We start from the raw sequence: 17,271 nt of genomic DNA, 5'->3' as shown, positions 1-17,271 counted from the left end.
TATAGTTTGAACAAGGTGACACCCAGGTCAGACTACATAAGCATGTAAATCATTAGTTGTCCTATCCTCAACAATACAAGGCTTCCATCTGGGTAACTTGTAACTTCCATATCACTAAGGGCCAAAACTGTGGGTTTTTTTTCTGATTAATTTTTCATGTTAACTAAATAGTTACTCAAATAATGTGGTCTGATTTTTGTTGTTCGACAATAAAATGTATGTTGTACATCACTATTAAAGTGAGTTGTTTTGTTGTACATCAGTTCCCTGGTGGTCGGGTTCATTATTTTTTCTATAATTAAAATGACATATTACAAACCATAAACTGCTATGTGAAGCCCTCAATGCCATACACACAAGTTTTTCATCATGCTGGTACAGAGAATGTTTATTTATATCCATGAGAAATATTGTAACCATGCCAGATACTTTATGTGCATGTACCAAGCCATCAACCTGTATTCCAATGGCTGTCATTTTTGTTTTTTTTTGTTCAGTTTTTCACTATACATTTTTTTGTATAGATTAGCCCAATTTTTCTCTTTCTTCATTTATTTTGGGAAATTTTACAGCTTGCTTTATGGTATGGACTTTGCCTATCATTGAAGACTGTGGGTGACCTGTAGAAGTTTAATTGTTCGTTGCTTGGCTGTTGGTTGATGACTGTCTCATTTGCAATCATATCACATCTCCTATTCTTATAAACACACAAAATATATATAATATCCACAAGCAGATCCAAAGCAGGTAAAACATTTTGATTGATTATATATATAAAAAAAAAAAAAAGAAATCAATGGAGTCCCAACCTAGGCCTGTCAACAGGCCCCTCTTCTCAATATTTCTGGATTAACCACTATACCTGTTAACTCTCTCAAATAAGGGGGGGGGGACTCTCACATAATCAATGAAAAATTTATTCCCCTGTATAAAACTACAAGATTTGTGGGGGTTTGGGTTAATATAACTTAATGTTCTGTGAAAAATAGTTAATAGGTGAATTTTCACATTAAAAATTTGCTTTCAGTAAAAAATGGGGGGAATCTCTCAGAAAACTGTTCCAAAGGTTGACAGGTATGATCTTCTATGCAAACAAATAACCTGTAGGCATGATGAACATACATCCTTGGTACACTATACATTAGTCAAAGACTGCCATCATGTAATCATAGGTGTGAAATCTCTCGCTTTTGGTGGGAACCTCCCTATATTTCATCGTAAATGACGTAATCTCCTGCAACTCTTGCCTGTCTCCCGTAGGAGCTTTAAACTTCCATTTTTTTTTTAGAATTTGGGGTATTTCAGTATTTCATCAGTCACAATGATGGGGAGGAAAAGGGAAGCCATGAAGCTCAGGAGTGACATATTTCAATTTTGGATCAAAATTACTGTTATTTTTATTCCAATCTAATGTTGTAAGGCACGAAAATCACTGTGTTCTATTATGGTTTTATTACTAACAGACTGGCACCTAAAATATGTCCTGAAAATGACTCTGCATCAAATCTCTTTCTTTCCAAAGGTTAAAACATATGTTTGACACAAAATTCTATAAATTATTCTATAACTGATACAGAATAAATGACAGATTCTATGCCTTTTCAATAGCCATGGGAAAAATGAACAATATTGATGAATATAGGTCATGTCAAACTCTATATAGATTTTTTTTTAGCATATCATTATTAATTTGCAAATGTCATCCATTAATTTAGACATTCTACATACATTTGTGTTCTGACCAAATATTAGAACACATTCAGCAAGACAAAACCATTACTATCAAGCAAAGAATTAAATGTCTATCAAAATAATTATTTATAACATTTTTTGCAATCCCCAAGTGGTAAGTTCATAGCTCATTTAATAATCTCCCATCAATTTATTATCTGACCAATCATCAAGTCTGTTTTATGCCGTTATCTATCATCCAATCAGTAGAGCTGTATCATAATCACTCTTGATACACAATGAGATAAAAAAGATCTTGCCAAAACTCCATATCATCCTAATTAATTACCGCCTGAGGTTCAAACAGAATCAAACAAGAAAATGCTTTGGAATGTAATCATTATGTCAGCTACAAAAATTACTACCAACTTCTGCATACAGAAAAGTGCAAGCTATTTGCAGACATCTGTGGTATTACATTACACCCTCTGTGAACCTACAGTTACATTCTTCTTATCAGATGATTAGTATCTGTAAGACTCAAGAGACAGCAAGAATTTGTTACTCATTTGTTCAACCATATACTAACCATCATAAGTCCTCTTCCTAGACAGAACTAGCACTACATAGGTTGGATTTCACATTCTCCTTAATAATATATCCTATACCAGGGGCCCTAGGGTGCAGACGTTTTCTTTTTGTACGAACTCTGGTTTTATTTTCGTAAATCATATCCCCAAAATTTTTCTTGGCTTACTTAACTCAGCCTTTAATTCTATTACCCCCCCCCCCCCCCAACTTGAAATCTTGGATCTGCCTCTGTATTTTATATCTTTACATTAAAATCTTCTGTCCATCCACCCCATCCAAATGTAAAATCAGTCATTGAACTAATGGATGCATAAAAGGACAGTTCTTAAGCTTTGTAAAATATTCTTCTATTGTACATATTCTTAAAGTGACAGTTAATTATGAACAGAATAATTAATCATAATTTAGTTGACAAAAAACAAAATGTTTCTTTGTAATTTTATTCCCACACTTAGTAACAACCTTCTCCTGAAGCATATGTCTGACCATTGAAGTATTGGCAGAAGTAAGTGGAAAACATTGTCAGCTACACTTTGTAAGCTAGTCTTCTCCATTTCCTCTTGAAAGCAAAATATAATTAATTTTGATGGGTGATATGCCCACATTGCCATTTTCTGCACTACCCTATGTTATACCCCTTACCATGAGCTTCACTTTTGATTACATTCCCAGCCTATTAAATAGATAGTATGATGAGCTGTTTATAACATTCTATATTGGATAACAAAATTTTTGTTAATGTTTCTGACACCTTGATGTTATTCAGTTGGTTGAGTTCAGAGATGATGAATTCCACATGGTAAACGAATAATCTCTCTAGCATACAATATAGGGAGACAAATGCTTTTTCATTTGTTATCTTTACTGAGTACATATATCCAGTAGAAACATTCTATACTTTCCTGCTCTCTGTTCCCTGTCAGTCATCTGTCCTAAATCAAGACCATGGACAGGTGAATGTCTGAATCATATTTAAATTGAAAATTAATGTCATTGCCTTATGTGGGCTGTTGATGAGATTGAACAGTGCATATTTTTTTCTACACACAGGTTACTTAAAGGAAGGCTATAGGACAAGAAATGAATGTACCAGTAATCAGTGTATCATATAAATGCAAGCCGACCAAACCAATCAAACATTGTCAGAAACCAAGATATATGTATACAACCGGGTAGTTATCCTATAGGCTACAGGATTTCCCAAAAGGCCAAATGAACTTAAATTATACTTCATAAAAAATTAGGGGCAGATGGGAGGATTTTATTTTTTATTCCTTACCAGATATTTGCTAGTCTAATTTTAGCTATTTGAAGTATTGATAAGTTCTAAATCCATAGCAACATCAGTTTCAGAGAAAAAACATTGTTTCAGTCACTAAGAAATGAAAGATTTGTGTGTTATATTACCTCAATACTAGAAACTGACACTAAAAAAATCGTGATTTTGATATTACCACCCCAATTTTTTTTTTACTTTCGTCAATTTTTTAGGAGTGGGAGGTGATGAAAACCTACTTATTTTATTTGGCCTAATGTTGTAATCTCAACTACCTTTATTTTCTTGTGCAGTCTTGCCAATACTGTAAACATATTAATTTTGCTGATTCTATCAAGTGAACATATTCACAGGTATCAATTTTGGCGGTTTCAAAAAATGATTAGCATCATATATTGTTATGTATGAAATTTGTGGGTATGATTTTTTCGTGCTTTTCTGTCCACCATGAAAAAAAAGAAAATTAATACTTTTACAGTAGCTATCAAACAGTATTGAGAGGTCCAAATTTACTTTCAAGACTGAGAGGTCCAGGACTTTTCCAGGTTTCATATCAATGGTCCAGTACTTTAGGAAACCCATAAATCCCCAGTAAAGTGTCCATGAAAAGGGCAGAAGGTTCAGGATCTAAGGTCCTTGGTCAGGAAGTGAGAGATGTAACGTGGACCATCACTGAGGTCCTGGTCAGGAAGTGAGGGTTGTACCCTTGGACCATCACTGAGGTCCTGGTCAGGAAGTGAGGGTTGTACCCAGGACCATCACTAAGGTCCTTGGTTAGGAAGTGAGGGTTGTATCCTCGGACCATCACTTATTTGAATCCTTGAGTATTTATTGAACATCTTACTCTGAACACGACTTAAGATCTTTATTTCTTTCTTAACTAAGTAGTGTATGTATCACAAGTTAAAATTGATTCAAGCAATATACACTTAATCTACCCTGTTTATATATAAAAATATATTTGTTAGAATGTAAAGTTACCCTGTTTATGCTTTAGAAATAAATATTTTTTTTTAAGAAAGAAAGATGGGGAAACACCACACAAGCTATGAATAATTAGCATGTATAATAATTCTCTGTTTTATTTCCATGTATGTACTTTTCAAATACAGAGAGGTCAAAAACACACCCTATATCATGTTTCTTTTTGTATAGAACTTTGCTACCATTAAAATATCAGTTTTTTTACAATAATCATTTTAAAACCAGATATTTAAATCAGATATTGGGACATGTTAAGCACTGGTACTAGCTATGTTTGATTCCAGTATAAATTGTTATAGGTAATCAATTGAAAAATGTACAATTATTACAGATCAAATATTTGTTTACACCTGGTGACAAAAAGTAAATAAATTAACAGCCAGGAAATAAAGTAGAACAGAACATTCCCCAAATGGTTCAAATCATGTTCTTATCTCCTTCATCATTCATTAAACACCCATGTAATTACTAAACAACCTGCCAAAATTCTCTTAATGACCCCTGGAGGCTCCTATAGGGTGTTAACAGACAAATGAATGCCCATGGGGGTCCAACAGGGTGCTGACAGACTAATGACCATGTAGGCTCCCCACAGGGTGTTGACAGATAAGCTAATTTAATTTTCAGACATATCATTTATCAATTATCTGACCAATGACCCTTTGGTAATTAGCTCCTGATGAGTGAAAATCTGCCAGTCAATAGAATATAGGCTGTCAGTTCATGCCTGGGAAAGTACTTTTTCCCAATGTATAGGACTAGAATTATTATCTGACGCTATAACCTACACATATTACAGTGGTACAGGTCTGAGTACTCTAGTCAACAAACTACAAAAAAAGAAATTCACATTTTTTCCTGGCAAGAGATTTATATTTTTGTGCTATCTATTGATTTTAGACATTATCCCTGTGAGGAAACAAATCTTAAGTTACTGTCATGACTACTTCTTTAAATTGATAGAATTCTGGTATTGACTGTCCCAAATATTAAGATGACTGGCAGAGATGTTTTGAGTTCTTATGTGCCAGAAGGCATCAAATAGAATAAGCAAGTGAGTAAACCTATAGGGTTAAAGTCCAACAACTCTGAAACACAATGGAAAACAAAAAGGAACCTCCCAAATACAACTAAACAACTCCTCTACCAATCTTCCTTCCAGACTTGTAAGAGTCAAGTGTGTAAAAACCTTAGTAATAGTAGTTCCCTACCAAATAGTTTCTAATAAAAAGCTTCCACAACATTCTTGAGTTATAGTATGACTTCTTGACAAATAGACAGATGTATCAACCAATGACCAGACAGTGGTATACAATAATAATGTACTGTAAATATGACAGGGACTAATGGAAAAGAAGTACAGAGAACAAAACTGAGTTGACAAGCAGGGACAGTCAATACTGGAGTTCTATCACAGACAGGATATACTTAAGTTCTAACAGGGAAGTCAATAGTGGAGTTCAATCTGGAACAGTTAATACTGGAGTTCTATCAGGATAGCTAATGCTGGAGTTCCATCTGGGAAGTCAATATTGAAGTTTCATCAGGTATAGTCAGTGCTAGAATTCTATCAGGGATAGTTGATACTGTAGTTCCATCAGTGAAAGTCAATACTGTAGTTCTATCAGGGATAGTCAATACTGTAGTTCTTTCAGGGAAAGTCAACACTGTAGTTCTATCAAGGATAGTCTATACTGTAGTTCTATAAAGGACAGTAAATACTGGAGTTCTATCAGGGATAGTCAATACTGTAGTTTCCATCAGCGAAAGTCAACACTGTAGTTCTATCAGGAATAGTCAATACTGTAGTTTGAACAGGGAAAGTCAATACTGGAGTTCTATCAGGGAAAGTCAATACTGGAGTTCTATCATGGATAGTCAATACTGTAGTTTCAACAGGGATAGTCAATACTGGAGTTCTATCAGGGAAAGTCAATACTGGAGTTCTATCATGGATAGTCAATACTGGAGTTTCATCAGGGAAAGTCAATACTGGAGTTCTATCAGGGAAAGTCAATACTGGAGTTCTATCATGGATAGTCAATACTGTAGTTTCAACAGGGATAGTCAATACTGGAGTTCTATCAGGGAAAGTCAATACTGGAGTTCTATCATGGATAGTCAATACTGGAGTTTCATCAGGGAAAGTCAATACTGGAGTTTCATCAGGGAAAGTCAATACTGGAGTTCTATCAGGGATAGTCAATACTGTAGTTCTATCAGGGAAAGTCAATACTGTAGATCTATCAGGGAAAGTCAATACTGGAGTATCATGGATAGTCACTACTGGAGTTTCATCAGGGAAAGTCAATACTGTAGTTCTATCATGGAAAGCAATTACTGTAGTTCTATCAGGGAAAGTCAATACTGTAGTTCTATCAGGGATAGTCAATAATGGAGTTCTATCATGGATAGTCAATACTGTAGTTCTATAAGGGATAGTCAATAATAGAGTTCTATTATGGATAGTCAATACTGTAGTTCTACCAGGGATAATCAATACTATAGTTCTATCAGGGATAGTTGATACTATAGTTCTACCAGGGATAGTAAATACTGTAGTTCTATCAGGGATAGTCAATACTATAGTTCTACCAGGGATGGTCAATAATGGAGTTCTACCAGGGATGGTCAATAATGGCGTTCTATTATGGATAGTCAATACTGTAGTTCTATCAGGGATAGCTGATACTGTAGTTCTACCAGGGACAGTCAATACTGTAGTTCTATCAGGGATAGTCAATACTATAGTTCTACCAGGGATAGTCAATACTGTAGTTCTATCAGGGATAGTTGATACTATAGTTCTACCAGGGATAGTCAATACTGTAGTTCTATCAGGGATAGTCAATACTGCAGTTCTATCAGGGATAGTTGATACTATAGTTCTACCAGGGATAGTCAATACTGTAGTTCTATCAGGGATAGTCAATACTATAGTTCTACAAGGGATGGTCAATAATGGAGTTCTATTATGGATAGTAAATACTGTAGTTCTATCAGGGATAGTTGATACTGTAGTTCTACCAGGGATAGTCAATACTGTAGTTCTATCAGGGATAGTCAATACTATAGTTCTACCAGGGATAGTCAATACTGTAGTTCTATCAGGGATAGTTGATACTATAGTTCTACCAGGGATAGTCAATACTGTAGTTCTATCAGGGATAGTTGATACTGTAGTTCTATCAGGGATAGTTGATACTATAGTTCTACCAGGGATAGTTGATACTGGAATTCTGTAGGGGACAGTTAATAGTGTAGTTCTTAGACAGCCAATACCCTAGTTCTACCTGTGACAGTCAATACTAGAGTATAGTAGGTACAGTCAATACTGTAGTCTTTTAAAGGACATTGTCAAAACAATGTTGATTCTCAGGATAACTATTTTTGCAAACATCCAAGCTACATTGTTACCATCCTCCCAAGTCAGGGTTTTGAGTCCACTCTCGCTTCCCCAAACCCCTGACATCACTCATTCATATTTAGCGGATATCATCCAGCCAATTCCGATTGGTTGCTTCTCCGAGTGATAAGCACCAATGAAAATCGATTTAACATAAAATGTCTGTGGAAAGGTAAACAATAATACGAGGTAATGGACGATCTGATATAGTAACTGAAAGTTGTATGATGTCACAAATGATGCAATATACGCGAAAATGATAACTGTAGATTCTGTTTAGAGTCCTCACTGGAAAATAAATGATGTTATGTGTAGCCACTTTGTAAGTTATATCGAAGAGTTTCTATTACAAGTGATTTGATTGGATTTTGGATCCGGGTTAAATTTAAGTAACTCACCGGATGGTGCTGGACGATACCCTCTAAATATGAATGAAGTGATGTCAGGGGTTTGAGGGAGCGAGAGTGGACTCAAAACCCTGACTTGGGATGATGCATTGTTACATGTTTTTAGAAGCTGAGTTATTATAGCAATGGCAAAAAAAAAAATTGGCCCTAGAGAGTATATGTAATTAACTAAATTAGGGGTTATGCTTGGATTTCACAATCAAAAGGCATTATATGGTCCTGAAAAAGTTTTCTAATTTTATTTAAGGTTAAATTTCGATTAAACAACTGAAGGTTTATAGATGTACATGGAACTCCTCCAATCTGACCTGGCTTTTCTATTCTTCTGTAGCTCATCCCTGCTAAATACAGATTTTATTCAGATACAGAGACACATAAAAACATGCCAGAATGCATGAATAAGACTTCAGAAAACAATTTTAGCATCAGAATTACATCTGTATCTCTTCAAAATTGAAATCTATACATTTGTAATTAAAATGATAGTAGTATTATTTTTCAATCAGTATGAAGCTTCAGTAAGATGATGCTGAGCTTCCATGGAATTAATTCTCCCATGATAAAACAAACATGGTATTCTGATAGTGGAAAATAAATGAAATACAAACATTTATTTACAAATACAAATCTAATAATTATCTTTATAAATTATCATGAAATATACTGCCTCAGTAAGGGACCCCTCTCTCTCTAAGATTAGTCAGGGAAAACTAATTATCTCTGCCCAATCTGATAACCCAACAGATGTGACTCCCTAGGGGCCACAATAGGGAATCTGATTACATAAGGATAAAATATTAATCCTAGGAGTCTCCAATATTGACAAAGTTTCTGTTAACTGAGGGTTTTACCGGGTGGGGCTTTGCACAGAAAAGAGTGACAGAATTTAATGAGAAATGAGACAAGAATTTGATTTTGCTTCCATATACAGAATGTTTATGGATCAATGTGAGACAATCTCTCAACATAAAAGCTTAATGACAGTTTCATGACTTCAACAATGAGTAAAAGTATTGAAAATCTGCCAGGGTTCCCACTTAATGACATCAATGAGGACATAAAAAGTGACCATGCATTGTGCCTTCTTGATCAACAATTCTTTACAAATAGGATCTTATTAATATGGTAAATGAGATTTACATTAAATATGACCTTTTGACTAGCAAAACTTGGTTTACATTTTGGGAAGATAAACAAGGCAATACCAAATAACAATATTAATGAGTTTCCCCATTCTAGGCATAAGTATGCATGTCTGTCTGTACATAAATTTATAATAATACCCCCCAGACCAAAACATCAAACATGGCTCATACACAAAGCAATTAAGTTAAAATATCCTAGGTAATAGCTTTAAAACAGCAATCATAACATAAAAAATACATTATTCTGTTGATAAAGAATCAAGCGACCTGGATAGTAGATAAGATAGTTGGGTTGCCTTGGGGTGTTAAAATCCTGCATAACAAACAAACAAAAAATCTCTTGAAGTAATTCTCCTCTAAATAAAAACCACAGGTCATGCATGGTTGGTCATCTGATATTTCATATCATCTGGCAGATACAGCTTGTAACACAAACACTGTTGGAAAAAATCTATAACCTTTCAAATTTGCTACATTTCATTGGCTCAGACCGGTACAATGTAGGAGGAGCTAATTGAAGTTGAAGGATTGCCCTAACTGATAGCTGTTAACCAATCATAATCTATACAAAAAAAACCCACTGGATTGGACAATACCTTCTAGCCAATAAAAGACAGTACTCCATGCAATAAGAAAACCTTGTATGCTTATGAAAGTTCAAATGAGTATATTAGCAGTGTCTGTTTCTTATCAAATTCTGGCTTTATTGAAAAATGATAAATGTCTACATACACTTCATGGATATTAGTTTCAGTTATAATCTGAACAAAGATAGAAAATAATTCTGCATAATTTTACCAGCTGTTGAGTGTTTATATCTTGTGCATTTACTTGTGCAGACCACCAGGAGCAAATAAACTATGCCAGAATTAACCCACGTATCAGGTTTACAAATCACAAAATTCGCCAAATATGTTTTTAATCAATAAGACAATTTCTAATAACATTTTGTTGAGGTTATTTATGCATATGAGATTAGGGATGTGGTACATTACATCATTATTTCTGCATTATCATACACCTGAAGAACACTGATGTGCACAGTCGCACAAAGTTATACATTTTATTTGAAGTATTGCATACACAATTGCACAAGTCATTTGCTCATAATCCAATATAATCCAATTCAGGGTTATGGCAAAACATAACAAAAGGTAGAAAGAAACATGGAGGAAGCTGAGCTAGATCTCCACTTTGAAGAACACAAGGCTAGGGTAAGAGCCCTTCCTTAAATATGCAGGAAGCTAAGCTAGATCTCCACTTAGAAGAAGCACAAGACAAGGTTACGGCCATTCTTTACAATAAACGGAACCGCATCTAGGTTTCTGCATGAAGGAAAAACAAGAGTTAGGACCCTTCCTCTCAATAAATGATGTTTGCAAAACTTCAAAGAACAGCAATTGGAAGATCAATGAATTCAGTAGATCTCAAGTTTGAACACTGTTAGAGGAATACAACTTTTCTAGCCTTAACTTACTCTTTAAAAAGAGCTATGTGGAGCACAGCATGATATGGCTGCATCATTTCAAACTCTGTTCACTTGGGGCAGTGGGTGTCCAGGTGTAAAAAACAATAGGCCTGCAGCAGCGCTAAGCTTGATGTAAAAGGCAACTTAAATAGTGCTCAGAACCCTGACCAAGGGCTAGGTGCTCTGCCCACAGAGCGAATAGGTTGTGTGCCCCAGTTAGTGGAATGATGCTACATACCAGGGTTGTCAGGCCATAATAGTGATTACCTGACCACAACCCATAGTAGTGTACTGTGTTAAGAAAAATGCCATGTTCCTCACATGTTAAAGAACCCTGCTGTGATATTTGACAGGAGAAGAAGCCTTGGATTCGTCACAGGAGGCTAAATTGCCAGACCCAACCCACCTCTCCCAATTTCCAGAGGCAATGGGAACTCATCGACCCTATTATCCTAATGTCCCATCCTATTTTTCATCTCATCATCATTTCATGTTCATTTCATAATCCATTTTATGTTCATTGCCCGGATATAGCTGAAATACTGCTGTATGGGCGTTGAACACCAACAATCAATCAATCAATCATGTGGACGCAATATTAGTTTTTGACATATTTAAGCATAAGAACTTACATTTTATTAAGGACACAACAACTGGTTTGGACACAATATAACACACAATTTGAAATTGAATTATTTAAAGCATTTCCAAAATTGGGCCAAAAAGATTTTTTGGGGTGTGGCTCCTTAGATCCCATATAACTCAAAAACGATAAGAAATATCTAAATCCAGTCAGGGATATTCATAGGGAATCTAATGAAAAAATATTTTCGAAAAGGGCAAATCCTCCAAAAATTATAGGGCCCTCTGCCATGTGTCTAGGAAAAATAAGTTAAAATTTCAAAAAGATCAGATAAATTTTAATCAAGTTATCATAAATATACTAAAGTTAATGGATGCCAACAACAATGACAACTATGACAGGGTAATACCATTATATATCTGAAAAAAAATTCTGTGGCTGGATAAAAAGCAGAGTACAGGAAAACAATGATCTAAGCCAAGGAATTACTTGCAAAAGGATAGTTTGAATGCCTGGCAAATAAAGTCTAATTTACAAATGTATACTGAAGATCAGATCAAGTGTTACAGTTACAAAAACATGATCAACTTTCCATTAAATATAGTTGATACAACATTATCATTATGGACCCTAACCATATTGTCTTTATGTTCATATAGTGTTAGAAGAGAAATAGTCTCTTCAACTTTTTTATAAGAAATAAAGCTTGGTCACAAGTCCATAGAAGTCCATTTTAAACAAGTTACTACAAGATCTAAATACCTTACAGACATACCTACTTCTATTAGGAACAACTGATCTGACCTGTAACTTATCTTCACACATAGATAGAACTAACCTGGGGACTACAAATTAAGTTATGAGTATATGTTTAATTCATCTGCATGTCACTTAAGGGTGTGAGGATAGCTTTGTATGACAACATTATACATTCTCAAGTACCTACTACCCATTAAGCTTTTGAATTTCATCTTGTTTATTTGTACTATTACTAAAAACAGATGAGCCAAACATATCAATTAGATAAAAATTACTGGTACTCTGTTAAATATTTAGTATAGATAGAACATTACAGTTGCCTGTTAAATAATACACAACTTCAGATTCAAAGTAAAATGATGCTTTTAATTTTAGATATACTACAACCTTACAGTGAATGATACACTACAATTCTAGAGTATATTATCCTGTTTCATACACAAAAACCTTACAGTGAATGATACACTACAATTCTAGAGTGTATTATCCTGTTTGATACACAACAACCTCACAATGTATGATCCTAATTGATACATTACAACCCTACAATGTATAATCCTGATTGATACCCATTTGGGTCAATACATTATAACCTTACAGCGAGCTATCCTAAACAAATCACTACAGCCCTTCAGTAAATGATCCTGATCGATACACTTCAAACCTACAGTATACATTTTCTGGTCTATACACTACAACCCTACAATATAAAATCCTCATTGATACACTACAACCCTACAGTGTATGATCCTGATTGATACACTACAACCCTACAATGTATGATCCTGATTGATACAACCTTATAGTGTATGATCCTGACCGATACACTACAACCCTACAGTATACATTTTCTAGTCTATACACTACAGCCCTACAGTAAACAATCCTGACCTATACACTACAACCCTACAGTACACAACAATCCTACAATGTAGGATCCTGATAGATCAAAGTCCACTGTACCATACCTTAACTTGTTATACAAATGAAATGCAGGAATATCATATTACCACTATGATCAATGCCATCCAAATCCACCTTCACTAATCTTTAGCACTATAGTATGGCCCAAGCTCCTTTATGCAACATGGTAATTAAGCTGATTTTTTTTATAAATATCAACTTACATGCATTATAAAATACAAGTACTTATGGAAATAGGATCTATGGGAAAATCACACATTAGTTTTGGAAAGAATACAATCCAAATCAAGACTAAGAAAACTGAGCACACTGACCAAAAAACCTCTTAACATACAGACTCAACTTTGGGTTCTTTCATAACTGGTGTTTAATCATCCTAGAATATGACATGACACTCAGCCTTGGAAAGTAAGGTACAAAGAACCAGATGAAACTGATGCTATCTAATCTTTCATCTTCAAACCCTTTTAATTCTGACAGAAAACCAAGGACAGATGCAAGCAAACTGAGAGCGTGTACACACTTATTTACATAATACAAGGGTGTGAAGGTGTGGTCATCTGTGACCACTTGAACTTTGTAACAAAGAATTTTGGAAGAAAGAGAGAGCTGTCTGTCACCTTACAGTTCATACTGGTAAGTTATGAAGTAAAATAAAGTTATGTCCGAGAAATGAAGAAGCTGTTCTGACACTTCTTTATAGAGTGGCCTTGATGAACTATAACATCAGATTTATTTGAGGATAATATTATCCTTCATCAGAACATCCTATCCAATACTCCTGCAGTCTAAATATTTACCAGGTTTCAATACAGGCTGAAACCATTCATCAATTATGTATCATTTTAATCTTTAAAAAAGTTTTTATCTTGTCAGTTTTGCTAAGAACATCAGAATGACAGAAATACTATCCAATATCTGATAAACAGTAAAAATATCACTAATTCAGGAAAATATCCACAAAAATGATATTTATTCTAACTTGATCTATCACTAACTAAACCTGATAACCCCTGTTTTTTTTTACTAAAATGCCAATGGTATTACAAAATATCAAAACGGCACACATTACCATTAATTTCACAACTAGTTATATTTAGTTTCATGACCAGTCATGATTACCTACTAGAGAAATATAATCCAGGGAAAGGTATTGTGGGAGGAGTCACTAGAACTCTATACTTTGCCATACTTACAGCTATAATCCAGATGACAGTTTACTTAGAAATTGGTTTCTCCAAAAATCTAATGAATGTGTAATTCAACTCCCTAGTTTTTTCTAGATGAAATAGAAGTATATAAGTGTACTAGAGTACTTAATGCACACATACTTCAGTATGACAAAAAGGGTTAACTCCCATATATCTAAATTCCATCAGCCACAGATTAATGCTACACCTTGACATATCTGGCTTAACAGCCCCACCCCTTACATCACCTGTCATGGTCATTTTACAAGATCTTTAATGTGCTTTTATCAGCTTTGTGATCAATTCCCTGAAACAAGACAAATTTCCTTGCTTGTAGACTAAAACTTATCTTGCTTACCAGTACTACCATTACATCCCATTCAGGAATAATAATAATTCAGTGCAATTTTCTGAACAATGATTATAAGTAGTTTTAAGAAAATTATTCTGTAACATGTAAAAAATTATGATCAAATGGCAATGTCTTCTTAGTATAAATCTCAAGATTTATATTGTGATAGAGCTCTAAAATAGAGTTTTACCATGAAAATTATGTTTCTTAAGAACTGTTGTGTTTTCCTGGGTTTTTAAGATCTCTTTTGACTTGATAGGTACTAGCTTATGTGTGTAATATATGTTCTCAGTTCTAACCATCAAAATTCCTTGAATAGAATATCTCAAGAATTTTAACCAATTAGGTGACATAAATAGGCTGCATAGAATTTCTCATCCAAAGATGAGCACCTAGTTTAGTTATTGTACTAATTACAGTTTGGCATTAAAAACTGTGGTTAACCTTTGAACTAAGCACTCATTTTGCATGTATGCACAAACAGCTTAAATGTTACTGCTCTATGGATGCTAGATCTACAAGAAAAGGGTAAAAATTCCAATGCACCAGAATACCTCCATAATACAGCCTTATTCTTACCTAGTTGATCAATCTCAATCAACTACCTGGCAACAACATAACTAACCTACAAACTTATCAGCACAATTTGATGCAATAGCATGTGACAGGATGATATAAAATGCATAAAATTAGACTGTGTATTACCATGTAAACCTGTATTCAATGCTACATGGTAATTATAGGGTAATACATTTCATCAACGTAATTAATTACCAAACACTTAGTACAATGTTTGATAGCATTCCAAATTTTATCGCTTTCCCTGTGTATAAAGATTGGTAAAAGTTAATGTTGTGTAAACCTAAAGTGATTTTTCATACATGCTTGATAAATCATAGAGTCACAGGAATCTCGACCTCATAACAGTCAATATTGAAATTATAAAAACAAAAATTGATCTTGATGATTAATACATGCTATTAAGACATCTCAATAATATTGATGCCCTAAGCCAGTAAATATAACACTGAATCCAGACTTCCTAGGTAAATACCACAGATAAGGGATTTATAATTTAACATGACACAACAAAACAGGTAAATTGGCCAGATTACAAAGAATCCTACATCTTAAGTCAGGATGCTTATTTTTACAATATAATCTGAGACAGATTATAATTTTGTTATAACTTTATTTCCTATATACACCTGGGAAGGCACCTAGACAAGATCTCATGGGAACAAGAAAAAAAAGGCCTTACAGGACAGGGAAAATCTTTGTCACACAATGGAAATACATGTCATACTTGTTGATGTAGAGTTCAACAAAGAAAATATGTTACAAAGCACTGATGTTCACCTTCACACAGACACTATTTAGTCAGCACCATTACCTCAAAATATCTTATTATGTACGTATGTGATGTCAACTGCATCTCAATTGGATAGTGTTTATGTAAAATCTTTTAGATATTTGTTGTTGAGGGGAAGACTTGGCAGAGCAGATGTGGTAGATGTAACATTTTTTATTGATGGCATTGTTTGGTGTTGTCTAGTTTGTGTCTGTGACCATTCAGACTCTGCCTTCTTTTGAGGCTAGCCTGGTAAATAAAAATATTAAGTTTTATGCTTTAATGGTCCAAAAAGTACATAATAATACCAGGGCAGAGTTGAGGTCCCTTAAAAACTCAGTATTACATGCCATTGGACCAATTCCCATCTACAAATGAAATCCCAGCACTCCATTACATCACCAAAAAAATTAACATTCATAATGCCCAACCATGTGAGGCCCCTGGCCATCTGATTCCCTTTTGAGTGATCAACAGTAACTATATGCCTTCATGCACATCTTCATATAATGCCTTACCTCCTGATAAAATTTCATCAAAATCCCATGAGTTAGTAAAGGAGTTATGCTAACAGGAAATGTGGACAGATGGATATATATATGGACTGACAGACAGGCAGGGTGATTCATATATACTTCCCCGAAACTTTTTATAAAAAGGAGAGTTAGCACAAGAAGTAAGCGATATCACTACCATCTTAACTTTGATTTAAAAAATAAAACCTTACAGAAGTTACCTGCCTAGGAGTATGGTATCATCCCTTATAGAAGTTACCTGCCTAGGAGCATGCTATCATCCCTTATAGAAGTTACCTGCCTAGGAGTATGGTATTATCCCTCATAGAAGTTACCTGCCTAGGAGTATGGTATCATCCCTTATAGAAGTTACCTGCCTAGGAGTATTGTATCATCCCTTAATGCTATGATCTCAGTGCACTATAACCCCTCTGCAATCAGTCTGTCCCTTCCACCAGTATCACACCTGTATACAGGTGTGCTATAACCCCTCAGCAAGCAGTCTCTCCCTTCCATCGGTATTGCACAAATACAGGTGTGTTATAACCCCACAGCAATCAGCCTCCCATCAAAATCATACCAATACAGGTGTGCCATAACTCTTAGCAATCGGTCTCCCTCCCACTAGTATTGCACCAATACAGGTTTG

The 17,271-nt window shown here is 34.7% G+C and overlaps 1 protein-coding gene across 2 annotated transcripts in view; it reads right to left on the bottom strand.

Annotated features, from left to right (window-relative positions):
• Positions 1-17,271, bottom strand: part of LOC148621932 (nonsense-mediated mRNA decay factor SMG5-like) — an 80,523-nt gene that overhangs the window by 18,901 nt on the left and 44,351 nt on the right. The window lies entirely within an intron of this gene.

Source organism: Perna viridis, chromosome 3 (genome assembly GCF_037379345.1).
Source record: "Perna viridis isolate PV_CMFRI_1.1 ecotype Kerala chromosome 3, ASM3737934v1, whole genome shotgun sequence".
Taxonomy (NCBI): Eukaryota; Metazoa; Mollusca; class Bivalvia; order Mytilida; family Mytilidae; genus Perna; species Perna viridis.
The sequence above is the reverse complement of the archived record's forward strand: the minus strand, read 5'-3'. Positions and strand labels throughout refer to the sequence as shown.